This window comes from Oncorhynchus tshawytscha, linkage group LG21, assembly GCF_018296145.1.
Source record: "Oncorhynchus tshawytscha isolate Ot180627B linkage group LG21, Otsh_v2.0, whole genome shotgun sequence".
NCBI lineage: Eukaryota > Metazoa > Chordata > Actinopteri > Salmoniformes > Salmonidae > Oncorhynchus > Oncorhynchus tshawytscha.
This window is the reverse complement of record NC_056449.1, coordinates 25377986-25404443: the sequence shown is the minus strand read 5'-3', so window position 1 is coordinate 25404443 and position 26458 is coordinate 25377986. Positions and strand designations below refer to the sequence as shown.

Below are 26458 nucleotides of genomic sequence, written 5' to 3'. Positions count from 1 at the left end.
TAACCAATTGGTTCAATATTAGCTAGCTAACATTAGGCTATAACTAACAACGCAAAATGGCATTCTGAGAGAACATCACTAACGTTACACACACCTCATACACATAAGTTAACGTTAACTAGCAAGCCAGCCACCTAACATCAGATAATGTTATCTAGCTAACAATAAACTTTAACTTGGGATCTTTTTTTGTGCCTTCGTTTATGTTTTTTCAGGGCCTCCCCACTACACGAGGATCAGGAAGTGTTTTGCTGTTAGGGGTAAGTTTCTCAAAAACATGTGATATCACAAAAAGGTGTCTGGACCTTTCTGTAACATGCCATTTACATCAAAAATATAGATATGGTTTAAAAAAAGAAAACCTCTCCTTTAACAATCAGACTCTCTTGGGCCAAGGAGAGCAATTGGGCTGACAAGTCTCAGGCAGGGTTACCTCATCAGAGGACAAGATTCTAAATCGCCTCCGATACACCTGGAATCTACTTTAAAGTTCTCTTTGGAAGGCACTTCATTTGTATTTCTAAGATGACATGTAATGACATGTAGCAAAGTGTGGCCTCACCTGGGGAACCCTATCCAAGAAGGTAGCAAACTGGAAGAAGTAGTGCTCTCTTGTGGATATCTTATCTGCCTCAAAGCACGAAGAGGATTAAGTAAGTAAGTTCAGTAGCAAAATTGGCTTTCCATCTTGTTCATGTACAGCACCCCGGCTGACTGGGTGTTACCAGTAGCTTTTCTAGCATGTATGATGATTAGCTAGGTATTTTTTCACATGAAAGCAGCCAGATATAGCCTCTTTTGTCGTGCTAGGTATCTAGCATTAGCTTACGTTATCTAAATGTAATCACCTGTCTAATCAGCTAGCTAGAAATGTACCAATCAAAATTATTCTGTGACTTACTCAGAAAATGCATTGCAGAAATAGCTACCAAAGGGGACTCGATTCAGGGAACTAGGCATATGACCCACATCACTACTTCACAGGAGAGGCATTTGAATGTAATGCTTTTTTTCCCCAGAAATGCCTTCTGGAATAAGTGAACGTTCATGTGCCTTAATAACTAACTTGTATACCACCTGTAAATACAAATAAAATGGTTGTATTACGTTGGTTTAGCCACGTAAAAAGTCCAGAACGTTGCCGCTACCCATGATTGGCTGAGATAATGGATAGGTTGGACATGCCGAGAGACGAGTTTGGATTGGTCTACCATGTTGCATGCTTCTGTCTATAACATGAGCGGCTCAGTATATGATAGATAATCCTTTTTACTATGGCTTTTTTGAAAGATATCATGATGAACTCCAAAAGTGTTGCTACTGCTATCGACTTTCTGGAGAACGATTGTGCCATGCTGACTCTGAAAATGTGTTATTGACTTGTTAATTGTTCACTCCATGTGTAACTCTGTGTTGTCTGTTCACACTGCTATGCTTTATCTTGGCCAGGTTGCAGTTGCAAATGAGAACTTGTTCTCAACTAGTCTACCTGGTTAAATAAAGGTGAAATAAAAAATAGCTGCCATTTGATTGTAAATATGCAGAGGGAGTCTAAAAGAGAACATAGAAGGCTGTTGTATAAAACACCTGTCTCCGGATTACAGCTTCAAACTAAGGGCAACCATGGCGTCCGTGACAGAGAGGGACAAGCATTTATCCATGTATACAGGTAAGAGGCTAGCTAGGTACATTTTCAGATATTATAATTCTAATTTAGTCAGGAAGTCGCTCTCATAGCAAGCTATTGCGTATTGTTAGCTGTGTAGTACTATTATTCGTATCTCAGAAAGCCATTTGCATTGCTAGTTCTAGCCTAAAGTGAAGGGCTCCCGAGTGGCACAGTGGTCTAAGGTACTGCATCTCAGTGCTAGAGGTGTCACTACAGGCCCTGGTTCGATTCCAGGCTGTATCACAACTGGCCATGATTGGGAGTCCCATAGGGCGGTGCACAATTGGCTTAGCGTTGTCTATGTTAGAGTTTGGCCCATGTATGCAGTCATTGTAAATTAGAATGTGTTCTTAACTGGCTTGCCTAGTTAAATAAAAGTTTAAAAAATGATACCTAGTTGGTTAGCTTTAGCTACCTGCAGATTCATGCATGGTAGCTAGCTATGACAATTAATTTGGGTTGGCATTATTGCCGCATTGAAAAGAATTGGGAACTCGGGAAATCTTCCGACTTCAGTGCTTTCAAGACATCTGAAAACTGAAAAAACCTCTCTCTGACTGGCAAAATATGTTTGAACAGTCATCCAACTCGGAATTCCAACTTGGGAACACAGGCCTCTTTCTAGAGCACTGATTTTCTGACCTGAAGTGCACTGACATCATGACTTGGCCTCGTATTTTTCCAAGTTTCCAGTTGTCTTGGAGGCACCATTAGCTTCAGCTAAACAATTAACTTTTTTTCCAAAAGGTGGGGTTACAAGTTAATCAACTTTCAAAGCAGAATTAATTTCTCGTTGTTCCTAAACTGTAATGTATGATATACCATTTTTCTAGCTCTGAGTGTTTACTTTTATCCAATGTAAAAAACAACATTTCAAATGTTGCTACATATGACCAAATCGAGCTGATTGATCTACCTTTGTTGTCTATTGGCTATTGCCATGTTGTCAAGTACCTCAGTACACATTTTGGTCATGTACCCTACATAATTGATACATTGACATGTACAGTTGCTTTAACACTAAAAAATATTGACCTAAAGGAAACACTGTGTGTTTAGCACCAGATCGAAATTTACTGGGGGGTAGAGGTTTCGAAAATAGGGGAGGGTTGTCAAACTTTTTTTTTTGCTTTGGGGAGGGTCGTGGGTTTTTTGGAGGAGCACAGGGGAGGGTAGTGTGTTTTTTCTCTGGTTTACATTTGCTCTTCTGCTCGTTTTTTCCTTATAAACAATGGCTTGACTTACTTTTGAGATCACCCTAATAAAGTTTAGAATCGTTTGTGATGGTTTGGTATGGTGTGGCTATTATTAAGCTTTCGCTACTGCAGCCCTATGATATGAAGGCAGTGTGCCCCGATGCCCCAACTGTCTCCGACAGTTGAACTTGAGGTGAGGAAAACTGCCTACCAGCATTACTCCTATAATCTAACAATATAATGCTTATCTTTATACAAAATATTCTGATCGGAAATTTACAAATGACCCTCCCTCTGTATGTTTATATCTGTATAGCAGATACAGTAGCCATTTGACATAAAGAAATGCATGTCTGTGTCGTAGGATGCCACCAGCATATCTCTATATCTCTGAGGTTAGGCCAAAGCTTCTCTTCCTTTCATATATATATATATATATATATATATATATATATTACTCAAATCTCTGACAGCAGAACCGTTAGGTGGATCTGAATGCATATGGATGTCCATACAATTTATCAAGCAACCTCTGACATGGCATATTGTTTTTATGAAGATTTTAGAATATTCACTGAAAAATGAGGGAGTAAGAGCAGTCTGAATGAGTGGACCCTGCCGTGTCACAGAGCTTTTTCATGTACATGACCGAGAGAGTGCCTTTCTTGTTTACCTTTTATATTGACAACGTTATTGTCCGTTTGAAATATGATCAATTATTTAGGCTAAACACAACCTGATGGTTGAATATAAACATTGTTTGACATGTTTCTATGAACTTTACAGATACAATTTGGATTTGTTTTGTCTGCCTGTTGTGACTGCTGGATTACTGAAGGAAACGCACAAACAAAACGGAGATTTTCGGATATAAAGAGAGACTTTAAAAGAACAAAAGGAACATTTATTGAATAAATGAATGTCTTCTGAGTGCAAACATAGGAAGATCATCAAAGGTAAGTGATTCATTGTATCTCTATTTCTGAATTGTGTAACTCCTCTACTTGGCTGGTTACTGTTTGTAATGATTTGTCTGCTGGGCTATGTTCTCAAATAATTGTAAGGTATGCTTTCACCATAATGCATTTTTTAAATCTGACACCGTGGTTGAATTCACAAGAAGTGAATCTTTAAACCTATGTAAAATAGTTGTATCTTTTCTGAATTTTTCTAATGAGTATTTCTGTATTTGAAAATGGAGCTCTGCAATCTCACTGGATGTTGGCCAGGTGGGACCGAGTGTGCTCCGAGTGCACTCTGGGAGTTCATGAACTCAGAGCGTTGTCAAATTGTCCATTTGTAAATTCGGAGCTAGCTAACAGTATACTTTAACTTGAAATGAAAACGACTTTCTGACTAAATTAGAAACATGTAATATCTGAAAATGTAGCTAGCTACACTCTCTTACCTGTATACATGGATTGACGCTTCTCCCTCTCTATCACGGATGCCATGGTTACGCTTAATTTGAAGATGTAATCCGGAGACAGGTATTTTATACAACAGCTGTTCTCTCTTTCACTCCGTCAGCATATTTGCAATCAAAAGCCAGAATTTTCTCCAGAAAAGCCATTAGAAAGGATTACCCACACATACTAACCAGGTAATGTTATAGACAGAAGCATGCTACATGGCAGATCAATCCAAACTCATCTCTCATTATGTTCAGCCCACTCATTATCTCAGCCAATCATGGCTAGGGGGGACGTTCTGGTCTTTTTCTGTTGCTGAACCAACTAGACTAGTAATTTAACAATTGTATTCATATTTTCAGTTGACATACACGGTTCTTATTAATAACCACTTCCGGTTGCTTCAGGAAGCTTAGAATTGACACAGGTAGACCTCATAGTGGTCTGATGGACTGTCATAGAAGACAGGTTCATAAGGCATTCATAACCCACATAGGCTTCAGGATGAATTTAGGGGTGCAGGCAATGTATTCCTATGGAGAGAGAAGTCAATGCAAATTGTTTGATGTAAACACCTTCTTTTAACTGTTAAGGGTTAATGCCACACGGTCAAGGTTAGGCTTGCACGGATCGGGAGGACCTCAGGAACGTACCTGAGGTCGAATTGTGCTTCTCATCCTAACAGTTCTCTCACTGTCACCAAAAGCAAATGACATTTAGGGCCAGGCTTCATTTTGGGCCTTCTCTTTTTCAAGGTCGATGCACTCAGAGCGAGCTACGGTCAAGCGGGGCGTCTCGTTGAACTCGGCACAGTCTGGAGACTATAGTGATGCCATTTTGGTGATGGTCCCTCTCCGTTTAAACATATTGCAAATGTACAAAAGTCACCTAGCAGGTCAGTGTCCTTCAGTCAATTAGATGTCATTCTGACACCAAACTGATACCAATTGACACCAAACCCACTTTTTCCAACTCATTTAGAAGCCAACTATCACATATTTCAAAGCAGGCCCATAATTCACAGCGCCTTCAGTTTAAAACATAATAAAAACATAAAACACATAGTTACGTTCTAGCTGCGGGTCCAGTTCGGACATTATGTGTAGGCCTATGTGAGGCGACCCCAAATCCCGAGTTTCAGCTCGATAGGTCATTCGGTGCCCGAGCAAGGCCCTAATTGGTGCTGAAAATCCACTTTTTTCCATTCCTTGCTACGGGGTCCTTGAATGAGCTATCGGACAGGAACATTGGGGTCCGTCTCTCTGGGCCGAGCCAGTTTCAATGCACCTAGTCTTGCGTCTCTGAGACTTTTCTAAATGTCGTCATTTTCGTAATGGTCAAAATGAATTGAAGTCATTGCAAATGTACGAGGCCACGCACTATCAACCTGAGGTCTAGAACAGTTTTCTAAAGTTTCAGAACTCTAGGTCTGACGGTTCTTTTTTAGCTCGAACAAAGGTAACTATTGCAGGCACTGTCTGTCTTTACGCACCCCAATGGGTCCCTCCTGCCAAGCTGTGTGTGTGTGATTTAGTTTTTCTTTGAAATGTTATGGGAATCATGACTGATTTACAGTTCATGGGGGTTGCCTAATCACACATATGAAGCTTTGAAAAGGTCTGACCATTTTAACCCTTCAAAACAGCCACTATGACACCATTTAAGGCACTTCCGGTTGGCACAGGAAGCTATAAATAAACTCATATCCTGATTGGGGTATGCCTTTACAGAATCCTGAGTTTTAAGTCTTTAGGTTAAGAACTGAGTTATTTACGGAGGGTTTAGTGAATGTGTGTTATTTCAGAAAATCACAGAAATCTCGCAGAGCTCCGCAGCACACTTTAAAAAGATTTGTATGAACACCCTGCAACTGAATCTGTAACTGTTTTTTTTAAACACCTATTTTTGAACATCACCAATTTGACATTGTACGATTTCTCTTAAATGATGATAGATAAATGGCTGGTTCTTTTTTTATTGACACCGGAGGCTCCTTGACTTTGACGTGAAAGGGAAACATTATTGCTCTATTTTCATTTTGGACCTTTAATCCCAGAAAAATGGCCATAACTCAAAAACCGTTGAGGCCTAGACGCCATCTTGTTCGGGGCCAACTGCCCATTATGCCAAACCTATGCTCACCAATTTTCGGCTTCGAAATATTTTCCATTTAGGAAATAAGGCCACGTCGTGATTCGTGATGTTTTGTACATTTGCAATATGATTGCTTATGCCCTCTTATGGGATTTACCGGGACAGCGGAAAAATGACCAAAATTGGATTATTTTATAAAACGGAAACCGAATGTCCGAGAGAGTTCGTTTGATGACTTCCCGGTAGGACCGGCCCAAATTTTACAAACGTTTTCGGACGTCTGGTAAGGGGCCGTACATTTGCAATATGGACTTTCTCACTAACCATATTGCAAATGTCAAAATGTTCCCTTAATGTATGGTAAGCCTACAATGTAGGAAGGGATGTATTTTCTATTTGTCTAGTTATTGTGGTGTTGAAACTGCAAACCATGATATAGAAGTGACTGAAGTCGGTATGCTTTGTTTATTGGTTGTGTGGTGCATTGGCACAGAAACCTTTTGGTGGAAAATGTATTGCATGTGTTATTTGTGGTTGTAAACATTATTTTGAGTTAATTTTATGAAGATGGAGCATGTTGAATTTTTTTACAGTTGAAGGGGAGGGTCATGTGAAAATATTTTTAACTTTGGGGAGGGGGTGCTTTTTTTAATGACACTTTGAGTTGGACAAGTCCCTCCCCCCAATACATTAAGATCTGTCCCTTAAGTGTAGCATGATTTAGTTTTCTCCAGCCTATCAGATAGGTCTGTGAGTATAGACTTGCCATTTTTGCATTTCATGGGCAGAGGACAACTGCACCAGACGTGTAAGAGCTACTCACCAAGATGATCAAAATTGGAGTGATTGTGGTACTTCTCAGTTTGATGTGTACGTGAAATTCCAAACTTAACCTATTTTTTGAATAATTAATCATGAATCATCAATGGCTTATTTCCTAGACCCTAGTTCTGGACTAATAGTATTCTTAATGGAGATGGCCTAATCTGTGTCTAGGAAAGCAGCCGTTTATCATGTATTTCTAATATGCAGTTCATGATACTAATTGGAAGTCTTAAAGGATACATGTTGTATATGGATAAAGACTGTGAACGTTAAATAAATTGTTAAACGTTTCACCTCAAACACAATTCAAGGTGTTACAGAAAATAAATACATATTTTCCCATTTAAGTTGAGTGCTTCTTGTAAATGCATTGCATTATCACTTTATAACATAGGCAATAGTGGTATTTTAATTGGCATGGTTCTAAAATGTGTTTTTACAGATGTGACAAAATGCAATGATGTTCAGTATCAAACTCAAGTTCGGGAGTTTCATCCTGGGGACCCAGTGACACTATACTGTGTTTTTTCAAAGGAAGATTTCAATATGTTCTGGTACAAACAAATGGTGGGGCAAAAGCCTCAAACTATTGTAACAATGACAAAATATGATATGCCTGTATGGCACAAGGACTTTAACCATTCACGTGTCAATGTGGAGAAGGCTGATGCTGATGGGATGTATCGACTTGCTATTACAAACACGGACCTAACAGATGACGCCGTTTACTATTGTGCAGTGAGAACAGCCTATGAAGTCAACTTTATCAATGGGACTCTTTTACTATTAAAAGGTAATCATAGTGCCTAAATACTATTAACATTAGTACATTTACATGTTATTCACACAGCTCGCATCGTACCCACTGTAATGTTGATTTTTTTAAATGCCAGTAGTATCATACACATATGTGTTATTACAAAAGAAAAACCCTCATTAATGTATACAATTAGCTGACAAAACTGAACTCTTCGAATCTTTGTGAAGCATGTGATACATTAGAGAATCAAAACATATATATATCATTTAGGTAAGAATCACCAAAGGTCACACTACCATACCGTGGTGCAGAGGCCAGTGTCTGACCCAGTCCATCCAGGACACTCTGTGACTCTGCAGTGTACAGTACTCTCTGAGACCTGTACAGGAGAAAGCAGTGTGTACTGGTTCAGAGCCAGATCAGGAGAATCCCATCCAGGAGTCATTTACACCTCTGGGAACAAGAGTGATGAGTGTAAGAAGAGCCCTGAGACTCCCTCTCCTACACAGAGCTGTGTCTACAGCCTCTCCAAAAACAACCTCAGCCCCTCTGATGCTAGGACTTACTACTGTGCTGTGGCCACATGTGGTGAGATCCTGTTTGGCAATGGAACAAAACTGGATGTCAAAGGTAATTTTATGTATGTAAATGATCAGAAGGGAAGATGCCACATAACCTTAGAACTGATTAACATTGCACCATAATAGCAAACAGAGGTCAACAATCAATTAAAATGCCTACTAAGATATATGGAACTTAATATGCAGTCTTTTAAAAGTATGGACAAAGATGTTCCTGTTGTTCATTATTATTATTTTGTTTTTAGATCATAAAAAGCGTTTTTCATTGTATTGTTATGTTCACCATGTATTTGTAGTAGGGATGGACTGTAATGCACTGGTTCCTGTTGGTATTAGTCTGTGTGGAGCATTGATGTTGAATGCTGTGTTACTGTTCTTCATCCACTCAAGTCAAAAGGAAACAAACGGTGAGTATTAAACTGGTGCTGGAATTTAATAACTTTTGTCATAATTAAATAACTGGTGCTATAATTTGCCATTTTCTTGACTACATGAAACATTGAATTTTAAAAAATGAAATAATTTAATTATATTTATCCAAATCATCATGTTGGGAGGCTATTCAAAGTTGGACTTAAAAAAAAAAAATTATAATGTAGTTCCTATGTACACAATTTGGTTGGAAAAAATACTTACTTGTTTGAATATTTTCCTGTAGTCTAATCAATGTTAGTGTGATTTATTAGTGTTCTCAGCAACCAGTCTAGAGACAATAATCTCAGAGCAGCTATTCAAAGAGTGTGAGCTGGTTACAAGTCAAGTGCTCTAATTTCCTATTTATCTTTATATATCTCTGACATTGTGTCACAGTGTCAACTTGCTCACACACTCCCAACATGCTGGCAGGATACTGTTATGCAGGCACCATTCTTGGTATTTTTCTCTATCATGTGCACTTTTACTAATCCAGCTGTTACTGGAAAAATCACACTGTTGTTGCTGTTGTTTTTTCTAATGATTTTGTCATAATTTCAATGACTTATGCTGTGGAAACAGATGACACATCTCTACAAATCTGTGATGCCATTCTCAGTGCTGACCAGTTGGGTCAACAGGTACAAATCCTAGCTTTCAAAAAGTATGTCCTCCTCCGAGGGGGTGGTGGATGGGGTTAATACATTTTTTTTAAGTATGTGACTACTATCTTACTTAATGAATAACATCAATGCTATATTTTTTACTGAGGCCAGCAATTTGAGATGCCTGCTCTGCCACTCTACTATTCTGTAACAAAGCCTTGTGGAAGTGATTCACTCATCTCAGGAATTGTTTTTCTCTCCATGTTTCCTCTCAGGGATTCAGTGGTGACTGGCTACAATACACTGCAGTGACCTTTACGACCAAGACAACTGGAACCAGGAGAAAGAAATGAAAGAACAGGGGGAGCATCCAATCGGTCAACCAGTTGCAACCTGACAGAAACAAGCAATCTTTTTTTACAGACAGATTACAGTTTATTTTCTATAGTTTAAAGGGGTGTAAATCCCAGAGTTACTAACCAATCCTGCTTGTGCTTTCTTGTTTCTTTGATCATTTCTGAAATTAAGTGTGAATGCATGTGCAGTATGTTTAATTAGTCCATTTCAAAGAGTTGAACTTTGATGACAATTATGTAAATCAACTTTGTAATTTTATTAAAAGCTCCATTTTAAATAATGTGATGAATCAGACAATGTTTAAATATAAAGTGGTTTGATGATCATACACAGTCCTACTGGTACATGCTGGTGCATTATAGCTATACACATGCTGTTGGAACTCAAGAAATACTGTAGAACAGTACATTAAATACAATGTTTAAGAAGGTATGCTATCTTATTGTTTGTTTCATGGGTTACAGTAAATACCACAACAATAATACATTTAGGAAGAATTATTAAAACAATAAAAATAGAACTTTTATACAATTATGCATTATTGCAAATAGAGAAAAATGACTTCAAATGGGGAAAAAAAATGTGAAATACTTTTAAATTGCAACAAACTTTACTGTCAATAAAATAGTTAAGTAATCCTTGTCTGATCCAGAACGGCTCATAGGTTCAATATTTAATAATGGAATTCAGCTTGATGTACAAGATTACCTCCTCGACAGGATACTTAACCCAATCCATCTCCTTTATACTGAGTGCCAAGCAGAGAGGCATCCAGTCCCATTTTTAGAGTAATTGGAGTGACTTGACCAGGGATCAAACCCTCAACCTTCTAATCTCACGGTGAACAATAAGCACAAGGCAACTGAGTTGGCTCACAGTTAAACAGTATGTCTATACAAAAGGCTAAGACACAAGAGATATGATTACAAGAGAACATAGAATCACTAAAGATGTCTAAAATAACAATACAATCACAGATTAAGATTAAAGACCAGATTTTAGATTAAAGATAGATTTTACTGCATGATTTAAAGACCTCAATGGTTTCTGGCCCTCTACCTCACAGGACAAGCCATTCCATAATAGTGGTGCTCTGACAGAGAACACTCCTAGAATAACAAGTTTATTCTATGATACATTATAGTACCAGCGAGGCAAAAATGACACACACACACACACACACACACACACACACACACGAGTTTCTTGACCAAACTACACCCATTCCTCTGCACATGAACAAAGGTCAGTCCCAGTCTGAGTACCTGACATCAGAGTACACACTCTCCTGTGGTGTCTCTCTCTTCTTTCTTCCTCTTTTAGTTTTCCTCAGAGAAATGCAATGCAGCATAATTCAACGTAACTCCATCTTGATCCTGTGAACCTTCATGTTTTTTATAAATAAATGTAGTCATAATAATAGTAAGTCGGGCAACTGGAGTTTCTAGAATCATATTAAAAATCTTCCACAAACAGCCAAACCAAAAATGTCTACCAACAGGCCATTATTTATTTACCTGCTCACATTCTGGGCTTGAGTTGTCATGTCCAATATGCTGAGCAACACTCACTGCTAACATAAATAAAAACAAGCATCAACATGACAAAAGTCAAGAATGGTAAAAGACAAAGGTTTTATAGTTGACGGCAAATATTGTGTATTAATCATAAAATGTATTAGGTGATCAACTACAGTTTGTAATACCAAAGAGCTCAACTTTATAATCTTCACAAATTGTTTTTTGTTTTTCTGGTGAAGACGAGGATAATGATCACAATCACACAGAAAACAGATGTCACTCCCAGTCCAATGACGACATAATCCAGCGATCTTTCTAAAGGGAAGGAAAAATGTAACAGTAAGATGGCTGACTAAATACTTTTTTGCCCCACTGTATACTGTATATACCTCCCTTATATTAAAATATAATAAATAGTATAGAGATACTGTATATAGCACCCTTAAATAAAAAATACAATTGTAAGAGCGATATACCACCCTTATAATATTTTACTTTAATACAAGAGCTATCACCCTTAATTGAAATAAAACAATAAGAGAAATAGATACCACCCTCAAGATTGGCTCTTCCATATCGACTATGGTGCTATAAGGTCGCCTAGGTAGAGAGCTCTGTAAATATTGTACATATTTTCATTATTTTAAAGTGTTTTGTTTTTGCTTTTTTATTTTTTTATTAATGTTTTGGTTTTGAATGTTCTATGTTTGATCACTTATTTTTTTGTGGTCTTGACTAACAAGGTTACTGGACGGAGATGAAAAGTCTGTTCGGCTTCATAGCTAGCTGGTTGGAATGATACAGCAGCATCAGCTTATTTTGTTTAATCTGCCAGGAAAGATAACAAGGACATAAAAAAGTGTCTGGAGATGGCAGAGGAGATTCGGGGACTGTTCCTAACCACTGTTGATGTGTGAACGCATTTCCAGAAGACATGGCAGCACCCAGGTGGTTTCTACATTTTTGGTAATTGAGAACCAGTACCGACAGAGCGGCTTCTATGGAGCAACAATGCAGGAGAAGCAGGTGTGGTGCTCTGATGAAGAGCCACTGGCCTGTTTGTCAGACTGTCTATGTCTCTCTCTTTCTGTAACATCAATGCCCCCTCTGCTCAAACTATACTGCCTTTCCAACCCAAATTGACTCAACTCCCATTCCATCCTCCCCAGCTGACTTTTAATTTTATTTTACCTTTATTTAACTAGGCAAGTCAATTAAGAATTTTTATTTATTTTCAATGACAGCCTAGGAACAGTGGGTTAACTGCCTGTTCAGGGGCAGAACGATAGATTTGTACCTTGTCAGCTCGGGGGTTTGAACTTGCAACCTTTCGGTTACTAGTCCAAAACTCTAACCACTAGACTGCCTGCCATGTTCTTTGTTGTATTAAACGTACTACTGGCACCTGCTTCTCGACTCCCAGCATCTACGTTACAAAGGGAGGTTTACATTGGTGACCCTATGGCTCTGTGTTTTTTCAGAGAGAATATACCGTAGGAGGAACATGTTCTAGTTCAAACTAATTATTGGGCAAATTCCTCAAGTTGGTGCAAGCATGCAGAAATTTGAGTTTAATCCTATATTGTACAAGGAATTTAACAATTCAAACCTCATTGTGGAGAAAGCTGAAGCTGAAGGGATACATCGTCTCACAATGCAAAATAGGGAATCAATAGATGAAGCCATTTACTATTGGGTCTATAGGACAGACTATAAAGTCAACTTTATAAATGGAACTTTTTTTAGAATTAAAAGGTAATGAGAAGATCCGTTCTTACATCTACATATGACATGACACATGACATGACATGACACTCATTCAAGATGGCCCTACTTCTTTATTACACAAAGGAATAATCTCAACCAATTTCTAAAGACTGGTGACGTCCCTACCGCTTCCACTGGATAAGTCCCTTAGAAATCTAGTTTCCCAATGAAACCTCATTGAAAAGACAGCGACTGAAAAAAAAAAATAAAATCTGAATGCTTATGTTTCACCTGTTGGTCATCAATCATTTTGCTACCATTCTCCTTCCTGTATCCTTCTGACCATAGTATGTCAAGCTGTCATAAATGTAAGTATGGCCTTGGTTAACTTCTTAAGGTATAGAGGGCAGCATTTTCCCTTTTGGATAAATAGCGTGCCCAATTTCAACTTCCTGCTACTCCTGGGGTTGAATATGCCAAGAATATAAGATATGCATATTATTCGATTTGGATAGAAAACACGGAAGTTTCTAAAACCGTTTGAATCATGTCTGAGTAGAACAGAACTTATGTAGCAGGCAAAACCCTGAGGACTAACCATTCAGAATCTTCTTTTTTTTTAGGTCTCTGTCTTTTCAGTGATATCTCATTGGGACACTAGATTAATTAGGAGTTCATTTTCAGTTCCTACCGCTTCCACTAGATGTCACCAGTCTTTGGTTGAGGTTATTCCTTTGAGAAATGAAGAAGTACGGCCATCTTGGAAATGGGTAACACTGTTGAGAGTTGCGCAAGACTTGAAAAGTAGCGTTGTTTGTTGTCTTCCTGTATTGAACACAGATAGACCCGTCGTCAATGTTTAATTATTACAAAAATAGTTTGAAATGCTTTAGCAAAGTTTACAGGTAATATGAGATATTTTGTAGTGACTTTGCGCAAATTGGAAGTTTTTTCTGGATCAAACTCGCCAAATAAATTGACATTTTGGATATATATTAATTAAATCGAACAAAAGGGACCAATTGTGATGTTTATGGGACATAGAGTGCCAACAAAAGAAGCTCGTCAAAGGTAAGGCATGTTTTATATTTTATTTCATGCTTTTTGTGTAGCGCCTGCAGGGTTGAAATATGCTACTCTTTGTTTACCGTTGTGCTATCATCAGATAATAGCTTCTTATGCTTTCGCCGAAAAGCCTTTTTAAAATCTGACATGTTGGCTGGATACACAATGAGTGTAGCTTTTAATTTAGTATCTTATGTGTCATTTAATGAAAGTTAGATTTTTATATCATTTTATTTGAATTTTCTGCGCTGCATTTTCCCTGGTTATTGGCAAAGTGGGACGCAAGCGTCCCCTATCCTAGAGCGGTTAGTTACTCTTTGGCATGTTCCCTTTCAGAAATAGAGTATGGCCTGGGTGTCATCTTCACTTAATGTGCATGTCCTTGCTACTTCAGCATGACAACTACACCTATTTATATTTCATGCTTAGCTCCCACACTTACCGTTGCAATTTTTACAGACTTGCTCTTTTCTTCTGGTGTAGGCTAGAAAATTGATCCCAATGACACAACACCAACGCAACTACCAAACCAACAACCACTACAAGAGCCTTTTCTGAAACAAACATAAAAATGTATGTCATGAAGCATCTTATACAATTTTTACCCAAGAAAATGTATAAATAGGTTGGCAGATTTAGGTTCATATATTGGCACTAGAAAATAATTATGTGCTATAAATCATTAGGCCTACAGATGTAAGATCTTAATTTGATCACTATTATGTTGCTGAGAATTTTCCTGCACAGAAGGAAATGCAAACTTCTATTGCATTTGAGTTTTATATAGGCTTCTAAAGTTTGTAATTTCCACTTTGAAATGTCAGACTTTATTTGCCCTAACAAAAAATGTATCAACCCCTATAAAAAGTCCATTAATTAACCTTTCTAGCGCAGGCATTCCACTAACCCCTCGACAACATTCCGCTGAAAAGGCAGCGTGCTAAATTCAAAAATACTTTAGAAATTGTCACGCCCTGGTCTTAGTATTTTGTGTTTTCTTTATTTATTTGGCCAGGCCAGGGGTTTATTTTGTGTTGTGTTCATGTATGGGTTTTTTTTGTAGGTTTTGGGATTGTGGCTTAGTGGGGTTTTCTAGCATAGTCTATGGTTGCCTGAGGCGGTTCTCAATCAGAGGCAGGTGATTCTCGTTGTCTCTGATTGGGAACCATATTTAGGCAGCCATATTCTTTGAGTTTTTGGTGGGTGTTTGTTCCTGTCTCTGTGTTTTGTTATCACCAGATAGGCTGTATAGGTTTTCACAATCCGTTTGTTGTTTTGTATCGTTCGTGTTCATCTTCATTAAAGATGTGTATTATTAACCACGCTGCATTTTGGTCCGACTCTCCTTCGACGGAAGAAAACCGTAACAGATTCACCCACCACTACAGGACCAAGCAGCGTGGTGACAGGCAGCGGCAGCAGGAGCTACGAAGTGTGGAATATACGACTTGGGAGGAAATAGACAGGTGGGCGGTCGACCCAGGGAGAGTGCCGGAGCCCGCCTGGGATTCGCTGGAGCAGTGCGAAGAGGGCTATAGAAGAATGGAGTCGAAGAGACAAGCACGGTGACGCAGAAGGAAGCCTGAGAGTCAGCCCCAAAAATGTATTGGGGGCTCAGGGAGAGTGTGGCAGAGTCAGGGTTCAGACCTGAGCCAACTCCCCCTGTTCATCGTGAGGAGCAGCGATCACAGGACTTCTGGACTTGGGAGGAGATATTGGACGGAAAAGGACCCTGGGCACAGCCTGGAGAATATCGACGCCCCAAAGAAGAACTGGAGGCGGCGAAAGCGGAGAGGCGCTGGTATGAAGAGGCAGCACGGCGACGCGGATGGAAGCCCAGAGTCAGCCCCAAAAATGTATTGGGGGGCTCAGGGAGAGTGTGGCAGAGTCAGGGTTCAGACCTGAGCCAACTCCCCCTGTTTATCGTGAGGAGCCAAGGAGGAGACCAGAACCAGAGCCGGTGTTGGAGGTGAGTGAAGCAGTTAATGGGGAAAGTGGAGGAGAGAGTTATGAGGGAGTTGCTAGGTTGTGGCTTCAGGTACGATATTCACCCGACGGAGCTTGTCGGGGATTTGATGGCACCTGGGTCAGCGCTCCATACTCGTCCTGAGGTGCGTGTTAGTCGGCTGGTGAAGATTGTGCCAGCCTCACGCACTAGGCCTCCTGTGTACCTACCTAGCCTTGCACGTCTTGTGCCAGTCCTGCTCTCAGGCTCTCCAGTACAAATAAAAAACGGTCCGGTCCATCCTGTGCCACCTTCACACACCAGTCCTCCGGTGGCAGCTCCCCGCACCAGGCTTCCTGTGCGTGTCCTCGGCCCAGTACCACCAGTGCCAGCACCACGCACCAGGCCTTCAGTGCGCCTCGCCTGTTCAGCGCTGCCAGAGCCTTCCTCCTCTCCAGCGCTGCCGGAGTCTCCCGCCTGTCTAGCGCTTTCAGAGCCTTCCTCCTCTCCAGCGCTGCCGGAGTCTCCCGCCTGTCTAGCGCTTTCAGAGCCTTCCTCCTCTCCAGCGCTGCCGGAGTCTCCCGCCTGTTTAGCGCTGCCAGAGCCTTCCAGCGCAGCCAGAGCCTTCCTCCTCTCCAGCGCAGCCAGAGCAGCCAGTCTGCATGGAGCAGCCAGAGCAGCCGGAGCTGCATGGAGCTGCATGGAGCAGCCGGAGCTGCATGGAGCAGCCAGAGCTGCATGGAGCAGCCAGAGCTGTCGGTCTGCATGGAGCAGCCAGAGCAGCTAGATCCGCCAGTCAGCCAGGATCTTCCAGATCCGCCAGTCAGCCAGGATCTTCCAGAACCGCCAGTCAGCCAGGATCTTCCAGAACCGCCAGAACCGCCAGCTAGCCAGGATCTGCCAGAGCCAACTACCTGCCCGAGCTTCTACCTCAGTCCCGAGCTTCTACCTCAGTCCCGAGCTTCTACCTCAGTCCCGAGCTTCTACCTCAGTCCCGAGCTTCTACCTCAGTCCCGAGCTTCTACCTCGGTCCCGAGCTTCTACCTCGGTCCCGAGCTTCTACCTCGGTCCCGAGCTTCTACCTCGGTCCCGAGCTTCTACCTCGGTCCCGAGCTTCTACCTCGGTCCCGAGCTTCTACCTCGGTCCCGAGCTTCTACCTCGGTCCCGAGCTTCTACCTCGGGACCTTGGTGAGGGTTATTAGGCCAAGGTCGGCGGCGGGGGTCGCCAATCAAAGGACGCGTTACAGGGGGACTAAGACTTGGTTGGAGTGGGGTCCACGTCCCGAGCCGGAGCCGCCACCGTGGACAGACGCCCACCCGGACCCTCCCCTATGGGTTTAGGTGTGCGGCCGGGAGTCCGCACCTTGGGGGGGGTGTTCTGTCATGCCCTGGTCTTAGTATTTTGTGTTCTCTTTATTTAGCCAGGCCAGGGTGTGATATGGGTTTATTTTGTGTTGTGTTTATGTATGGGGGTTTTTCGTAGGTTTTGGGATTGTGGCTTAGTGGGGTTTTCTAGCATTGTCCATGGTTGCCTGAGGCGGTTCTCAGAGTCAGGTGATTCTCGTTGTCTCTGATTGGGAACCATATTTAGGCAGCCATATTCTTTGTGTTTCGTGGGTGATTGTTCCTGTCTCTGTGTTTGTTGTTCACCAGATAGGCTGTATAGGTTCACATTCCGTTTGTTGTTTTTGTATTGTTCGCTTTTCTTCATTATTAAATATGTATGTAAATTACCACGCTGCACTTTGGTCCGACTCTCCTTCGACGGAAGAAAACCATAACAGAAATATGTAACTTTCACACATTAACAAGTCCAATACAGCAAATGAAAGATAAACGTCTTGTTAATCTACCCACCGTGTCCGATTTAAAAAATGCTTTACAGCAAAAGCACAACATATGATTGTGTTAGATCACCGCCAAGTCAAAAAAAAACAGCCATTTTTCCACCCAAAGATAGGAGCCACAAAAAGCTGAAATTGATCAAATGAATCACTAACCTTTGATGATCTTCATCAGATGACACTCATAGGACAAAATACTTGTGTTTTGTTCGACAATGTGCATATTTATTTCCAAAATCTCCATTGGCACGTTTACGTCCAGTAATGTTTTGATTCTAAAGCATCCGGGGATTCTGCAAAAATACTCATAATAAACATTGATAAAAGATACAAGTGTTATTCACAGAATTAAAGAAAGACTTCTCCTTAAACTTGTTATGGCTGCAATCCCACTATCGGGATAAGTGTCATCAACAACCGCTGAATAGCATAGCTCTACATACAATAAATATGTATATTTATGAAATCACAAGTGCAGTATAGGAAAACAGTTTAGCCTTTTGTTAATCCACCTGTCGTATCAGATTTTGAAATTATGCTTTACAGCGAAAGCAATCCAAGCGTTTGTAGAAGTTTATTGATCGCACGATAAAACATTAAGTACACTTAGCATCAGGTAGCTCGGTCACAAAAATCAGAAAAGCAATCAAATTAATCGTTTACCTTTGATCTTCAGATGTTTTCACTCACGAGACTCCCAGTTAGACAACAAATGTTCCTTTTGTTCCATAAAGATTATTTTTATATCCAAAATACCTCAGTTAGTATGGCGCGTTATGTTGAGAAATCCACAGGAAAGAGCGGTCACGACAACGCAGACGAAAATTCAAAATAGTTTCATTAATGTCCACAGAAACACATCAAGCGTTTTTATTATCAATCCTCGGGTTGTTTTTAAAATCGATCATATATCAACTGCAAATGTCTTTCACAGTAGGAGAGGGAAAAGCAATACCTTTCCAAACTCTGTTGCGCGAGCAAAACTCACGTGATCACTTGCCGCAATGTTTTCGTTCTGGCTCATTTTTCAAAATAAAAGCCTGAAACTATGTCTGAAGACTGTTGACACCTTGAGGTTCATATCCCTTTAAATGGAGCAAAGGGAGGCTATGGAACATGGAGATTTCAAAATAGAAGCCACTTCCGGTTTTGATTTTCCTGCAATATCAGTTCTGTTATACTCACAGACAATATTTTGACAGTTTTGGAAACTTTAGTGTTTTCTATCCAATACTAATATGCATATATTAGCAACTGAGACTGAGGATGGGCACCTTTTCATCCAAGCTACTCAATACTGCCCCTTTAGCCATAAAAAGTTAATGCAACCGCTGTGTCAGATTTCATCCAATACTAATAATAATATGCAGATGTTAGCATCTGGGACAGAGTAGGAGGCAGTTCACTCTGGGCACGCTATTCATCCAAAAGTGAAAATGCTGCACCCTATCCCAAAAAGGTTAAAGTTGCGCGAATCTATTCATTCCAACATGACATAAACATGCTGTTTGAACTCAAGAAATACAGTAGAATGTAATTAACTTAAGTTATGCCATCTTATTGTATGTTTCATGGGTTACAGTAAATACCACAACAATCATACATTAAGGAAAAATTATTAAAACAATAAAATTAGAACCATAATACAATTGTACATTATTGTTAACCCAATCCATCTCCTTTATGCTGAGTGCCAAGCAGAGAGGCCTTCGTTCCCATTTTTAGAATAATTGGTATTACTCGACCGGGGATCAAACCCTCAACCTTCTAATCTCATGGTAGACAATAAGCACAAGGCCACTAAATTGGCTCACAGTTAAACAGTGTATCTAAACAAATGGCTAAGATACAATAGATATGATACAAGAGAAGAACATAGAATCACTAAAGTCTAAAATAACAATACAATCACAGATTAAGATTAAAGGCCAAACTAAAAAGGTGGATTGTCCGGCATGATTTAAAGACCTCAATGGTTTCTGGCCCTCTAACTCACAGGACAAGCCGCTCCATAACAGTGGTGCTCTGATAGAGAACACTCCTAGAAGAACAAGCTTATTCTATGATACATTATAGTGTATCAAATGTCATGACTGTCTGAATACATTATATACTGTACATCTATATTAACAAGAGTTTCTTGACCAAACTACATCCATTCCTCTGCTCATAAACAACATTCAGTCCCAGTCTGAGTACCTGACATCAGAGTACACAGTCTCCTGTGGTGTCTGGTTCCTCTCTAGGTTTCTTCCTAGGTTTTGGCCTTTCTAGGGAGTTTCCTAGCCACCGTGCTTCTACACCTGCATTGCTTGCTGTTTGGGGTTTTAGGCTGGGTTTCTGTACAGCACTTTGAGATATCAGCTGATGTACGAAGGGCTATATAAATAAATTTGATTTGATTTGATTTGTCTCTTTCTTCCTCTTTAAGTTTTCCTCTTAGAGAAATTCAATGCAGCACAGTTTAACGTAACTCCATCTTTATCCTGTGAATCATCATGTTTTTTTTTAGAAATAAATGTAGTCATAATAATACTTGTCAGGTAACTGGAGTGTCTAGTATCATATTAAACATATTCTACAAACAGGCCAAAATTATAACAATTGCATTTATATACCTGATCACATTCGGTAGTTGTGTTGTCAAGTCCAATATGCTGTGCAAAACTCACTGTTAACGTGAATAAAAACAGCATCAACATGACAGAAGTCAAGATTGGTAGAAGACAGAGGCACAATAGTTGGTGACAAGTATTAATCTTTAAATTTTTTAGGTGTTCATCTACAGTTTGTAATACCAAAGAACTCACCTTGATAATGTTCAAAATGTCTTTGTATTTCTGGTGAAGATGAGGATAATGATTACAATCACACAGAAAACTGATGTCAATCCCAGTCCAATGACTACATGATCCATCAATCTTCCTAAAAGGAAGAAACAATATAATAAAGAGTCAATATATACCCTTATATTCAAATAAAACATTGAGAGATTCATATCACCTTTATATTCAAATAAAATAGTAAGAGAGATATACCAAATTTATATTAAAATAAAATAGTAAGAGAGATACAGTTGGGAGAACAAGTATTTGATACATTGCCAATTTTGCAGGTTTTCCTACCTACAAAGCATGTAGAGGTCTGTAATTTTTATCATAGGTACACTTCAACTGTGAGAGATGGAATCTAAAACAAAAATCCAGAAGATCACATTGTATGATTTTTAAGTAATTCATTTGCATTTTATTGCATGACATAAGTATTTGATCACCTACCAACCAGTAAGAATTCCGTCTCTCACAGAACTGTTCGTTTTTCTTTAAGGAGCCCTCCTGTTCTCCACTCATTACCTGCATTAACTGCACCTATTTGAACTCGTTACCTGTATAAAAGACACCTGTCCACACACACTCAAAACAGACTCCAACCTCTCCACAATGGCCAAGACCAGAGAGCTGTGTAAGAACATCAGGGCTAAAATTGTAGACCTGCACAAGGCTGGGATGGGCTACAGGACAATAGGCAAGCAGCTTGGTGAGAAGGCAACAACTGTTGGCGCAATTATTAGAAAATGGAAGATGTTCAAGATGACGGTCAATCACCCTCGGTCTGGGGCTCCATGCAATATCTCACCTAGTGGGGCATCAATGATCATGAGGAAGGTGAGGGATCAGCACAGAACTACACAGCAGGACCTGGTCAATTACCTGAAGAGAGCTGGGACCACAGTCTCAAAGAAAACCATTAGTAACACACTACGCCGTCATGGATTAAAATCCTGCAGCGCACGCAATGTCCCCCTGCTTAAGCCAGCGCATGTCCAGGCCCGTCTGAAGTTTGCCAATGACCATCTGGATGATCCAGAGGAGGAATGGGAGATGGTCATGTGGTCTGATGAGACAAAAATAGAGCTTTTTGGTCTAAACTCCACTCACCGTGTTTGGAGGAAGACGAAGGACGAGTACAACCCCAAGAATACCATCCCAACCGTGAAGCATGGAAGTGGAAACATAATTCTTTGGGGATGCTTTTCTGCAAAGGGGACGGGACAACTGCACCGTATTGAGGGGAGGATGTATGGGGCCATGTATCACGAGATCTTGGCCAACAACCTCCTTCCCTCAGTAAGAGCATTGAAGATGAGTCTTCCAGCATGACAACGACCCGAAACACACAGCCAGGGCAACTAAGGAGTGGCTCCGTAAGAAGCCTCTCAAGGTCCTGGAGTGGCCTAGCCAGTCTCCAGACCTGAACCCAATAAAAAAATCTTTGGAGGGAGCTGGAAGTCCGTATTGCCCAGCGACAGCCCCGAAACCTGAAGGATCTGGAGAAGGTCTGTTTGGAGAAGTGGGCCAAAATCCCTGCTGCAGTGTGTGCAAACCTGGTCAAGAACTACAGGAAGCGTATGATCTCTGTAATTGCAAACAAAGGTTTCTGTACCAAATATTAAGATTTGCTTTTCTGATGTATCAAATACTTATGTCATGCAATAAAATGCAAATAAATTACTTAAAAAGCATACAATGTGATTTTCTGGATTTCTGTCTCTATATATACACACACCTTATATTAACATACAGAGTAAGAGACATACCACCCATATATTAAAATAAAATAGTTAGTACGATATATATAGCACCCTCAAAATTAGTCTCCTCCATATCGACTATGGCGTCATGAGGTTGTCTAGGCATAGAGCTCTGTAAATATTGTACATATTTTCTTTATTTTAAAGTGTTTTCTTGTTGTATTGTTTTAAATAAAGTTTTGGTTTTGAATGTTCTGTTATTTTCTTATTAATTATTTTGCCTTTATTTAGCAAGTCAGTTAAGGAGAAATTCTTATTTACAATGACGGCCTACCAAAAGATAACAAGGACTGAAATCCGTGTCTGGAGATGGCAGAAGAGGATCAGGGACTGTTCCTAACCACCGTTGATGTTTGGTGGCATTTCCAGCACTTTTCAGCAGCCATGGCATCACCCAGGTGGTTGCTACATTTTTTGTAATGAGAACCAGTACCGACAGAAAGGAGCGGCTTCTATGGAGGAACTGAATGCAGGAGAAGCAGGTGTGGTGCTCCGATGAAGAGCTACTGGCCTGTTTGTCAGACTGTCTATGTCTCTCTTTCTGTACCATCGATGCCCCCTCTGCTCAAACTATACTGCCTTTCCAACCCAAACTGACTCAACTCCCATTCCACCCTCCCCAGCTAACTATAGACATTCAATCGCCATCCCTATCATCTCAATTTAAATTTGTTGTGTTGAATATGTTTGATTACAAGCTAAATATATGATTATTATCATATTATATACATTGCTTGACTGAAGCCACATATTGAAGGAGATATTTGATTAAATAGCTTGTGTTTGAAGTTAGGTTTAACTATCAATAGCTTGTATTTTGTTTTTAGCATTTTTTTAGTATATACTGTAGTTGTACATTCATTTCTGGTCGATGAGAATATTGTCATAGCAAAATGTACTTCAACTCCTGTGCTATATGCACCACTTAAATATTACTTTTTTCTACATTACAACCCATAATATTCATTACCTACCAATATTTGGGTTTGTTCCGTCGCCAAACAGGATCTCCCCACATGTGGCCACTGTTACGGCTTTCTTTCGTCGAAGGAGAGTCGGACCAAAATGCAGCGTGGTTAGTTCGATACATGTTTAATGAAAGAAATAAACACGACAAATACAAAAACGGACCGTGAAAACCTATACAGCCTATCTGGTGAATACAAACACACTGAGACAGGAACAATCACCCACAAAACACACAGTGAAACCCAGGCTACCTAAATATGGTTCCCAATCAGAGACAACGAGAATCACCTGACTCTGATTGAGAACGCCTCAGGCAGCCATAGACTATGCTAGACACCCCTACTCAGCCACAATCCCAATACCTACTAAAACCCCAATACCAAAACACAACACAAAATAAACCCATGTCACACCCTGGCCTGACCAAAATAATATATAAACACAAAATACTAAGACCAGTGCGTGACAGCCACAGCACAGTAGTTAGTCCCAGCATCAGAGAAACTGAGGTTGTTCATGGAGAGGCTGTAGACACGGCTCTGTGTGGGAGAGGGCCTCAGGGCTCTTCTCACACTCATCTCTCCTGTTCCCATGGGTGTAAATGACTCCTGGATGAGATTCTCCTGATCCGGCTCTGAACCAGTACACACTATGTTCTCCTGTACAGGTCTCAGAGAGTACTGTATACTGTAGAGTCACAGAGTCTTCTGGTTGGACTGGGTCAGACACTGGCTGTTGCTCTACAGTCTGGTAGTGTGACCTTTTCTGACTGAGACCTAATTGATGTTGTTTTCATGAAAGAAATGTCAGTGTCACGTGAATACAAAATTATTGCAGTTTGGCTCTCTAGAATCATATGTATGTAGCACTCTCAGCATCTATAACTATGGATAACTTAACAAACAAAACTGTTGTGATAAACATTGAGATAAGAGTCTCCTGGATGGACTGGGTCAGACTCTGGCTGCTGGTCCACTGTCTTGTAGTCAGACTTCTAACCATTTCCTAAATTAATCAGAACATAATGAGCAATTATCAGACTTTATAATAGTATAAGATAAACATATTTTACTGCAATCTTTCTGTAGGCTGAGAAATTACAAATGTACCGAGCAAATATTTTGTTTAATTACTGAACAAATTGTTGTCCAATTAACATAACTTATAAATATAGATTAAAATGATTTTACGTTTCAAAGACAGAAATGTGCCATCTCAAAATTCCACTGTCATCTCTCTTCCAATTGCACAATAGTACATGGCTTCATCTTCTGGGATCGACTTCATGATAGTAAGGCAAAACATAATCTGATCCAATTTTACATTGAAGTGTGAATTATTATTATTAAATCCAAAGTGAAACACAGGCTCTGTAAAATATTTCTGCATTCATGCGACAAGTTGTGGAATACCTCCTACAGTTTGCTTGTACCAGTGCATTTGCTCATCAATGAATTCTTCTACTGGGAAAACACATAGCAGTGTTACAGGATCACCAAGTTGAACAGTGGTCACTGGACTTAGCAGGTTAACATGGTCAACATCTAAATCAAATGGAAACAGAAACACAAGGATACTGTAGTTGTCACACAGACAAGGACAAATGTTAAACAAGAGAAAACACTAGTCTGTGAAAATCATTCCAGATGAAATACATTTATTTTTCTTTCTTTGTTTATTTGCACTGACTCAAGTTATAATTTCTTTTTAGATGGTATGTGTGTTGTTGAACGTTCTAAATGTCAATTTATCCTACCCTTCAAGAAGCTTGAATTGTATTGAATTGCACGGCACCACAACAAAACTATTTTAATATTCTACCAGTGATGAAATTTTACTTACACACTGCACTGAGAATAATCACAGCAACCCCTAATCTAAACATCATGGTATGTAACATTTGGGGGGGTGGTGTTTGTTTGGTCGGTGCTTAAATGACAACCAAAGATCAAATATTCAAACTTGAAAACATACCTCATTGGCTGGAACATAGTGTTCAATACTTCCTGTAAAGTTGTCCAACCCGTGACCCATTTCTTCTGTGAACCTGACATGCCTTATGTCATAAGGTCCCCACCGTAGCTTACATGTTACTGTATACTATGGTGTCTCATATATAGTTTATTTTTAAGTGCCTAATTGTCCTATCCACAGTACTTTTTGTTGTTGTATGGATACATGTGTATAGATTATGTCATGTATTTTGGTGATGCCTGTACCATTTTTGACCGTGATTGTTTTTATTGTCTCAAATGTGGTCTCAATGTGGTTTTAAAAATATCTGTATTTTGTATAATTGTATCATTGTGGTTTGAAACTTAAATACATTTGTCTAACTAACTATATCAATGAATTTCTTATTTTTTCTGTCTGTCTGCACAGTACATTTGCTATAAATTTCCAGCCTTTTAACTTGTCCTGTTTCATTGAATTGTTTTTGTCATGAAAACATCTGACTGAAAATGCACTTGTTTCCCTTGTAGGTGTTTTGACTACAACCCTGTGAAGTCCTATATCGAAGTGGTTTGGGATCATTTAAGGTAGACTGGGTTGATTACCTGAAAGCTCTCAAGTGTCAGGCTAAACAGGCAGTAACCAGTGGACCACTCAGGAACGTCTTAAAGGATACAAGCATTTACAAGCATTGCGCTACACCCACAACAACATCTGTTAAATATGTGTATGTGACCTATACAATTTGATTTGGTTTGATATTTATTTTGTACAACCAAATGTCTATTTTTGATGTAAAGGGCATGTTATAGAAGGGTCCAGACACCTTTTGTCATTTCAAATATTTAGAAACTTACCTCAAATAGCAAATCACTTCCTCATTACTGTGTGGTACAGAGGCCCTGAAAAAAACATGAACAAAGGCTCCAAAAACACCCAAATATGTCATT

The 26458-nt window shown here is 39.8% G+C and overlaps 1 pseudogene; it reads right to left on the bottom strand.

Moving 5' to 3' along the window:
- Nucleotides 1-11159: 11159 nt before the first annotated feature.
- On the bottom strand, nucleotides 11160-25609 carry LOC112220542 (annotated as a pseudogene).
- Nucleotides 25610-26458: the final 849 nt, after the last annotated feature.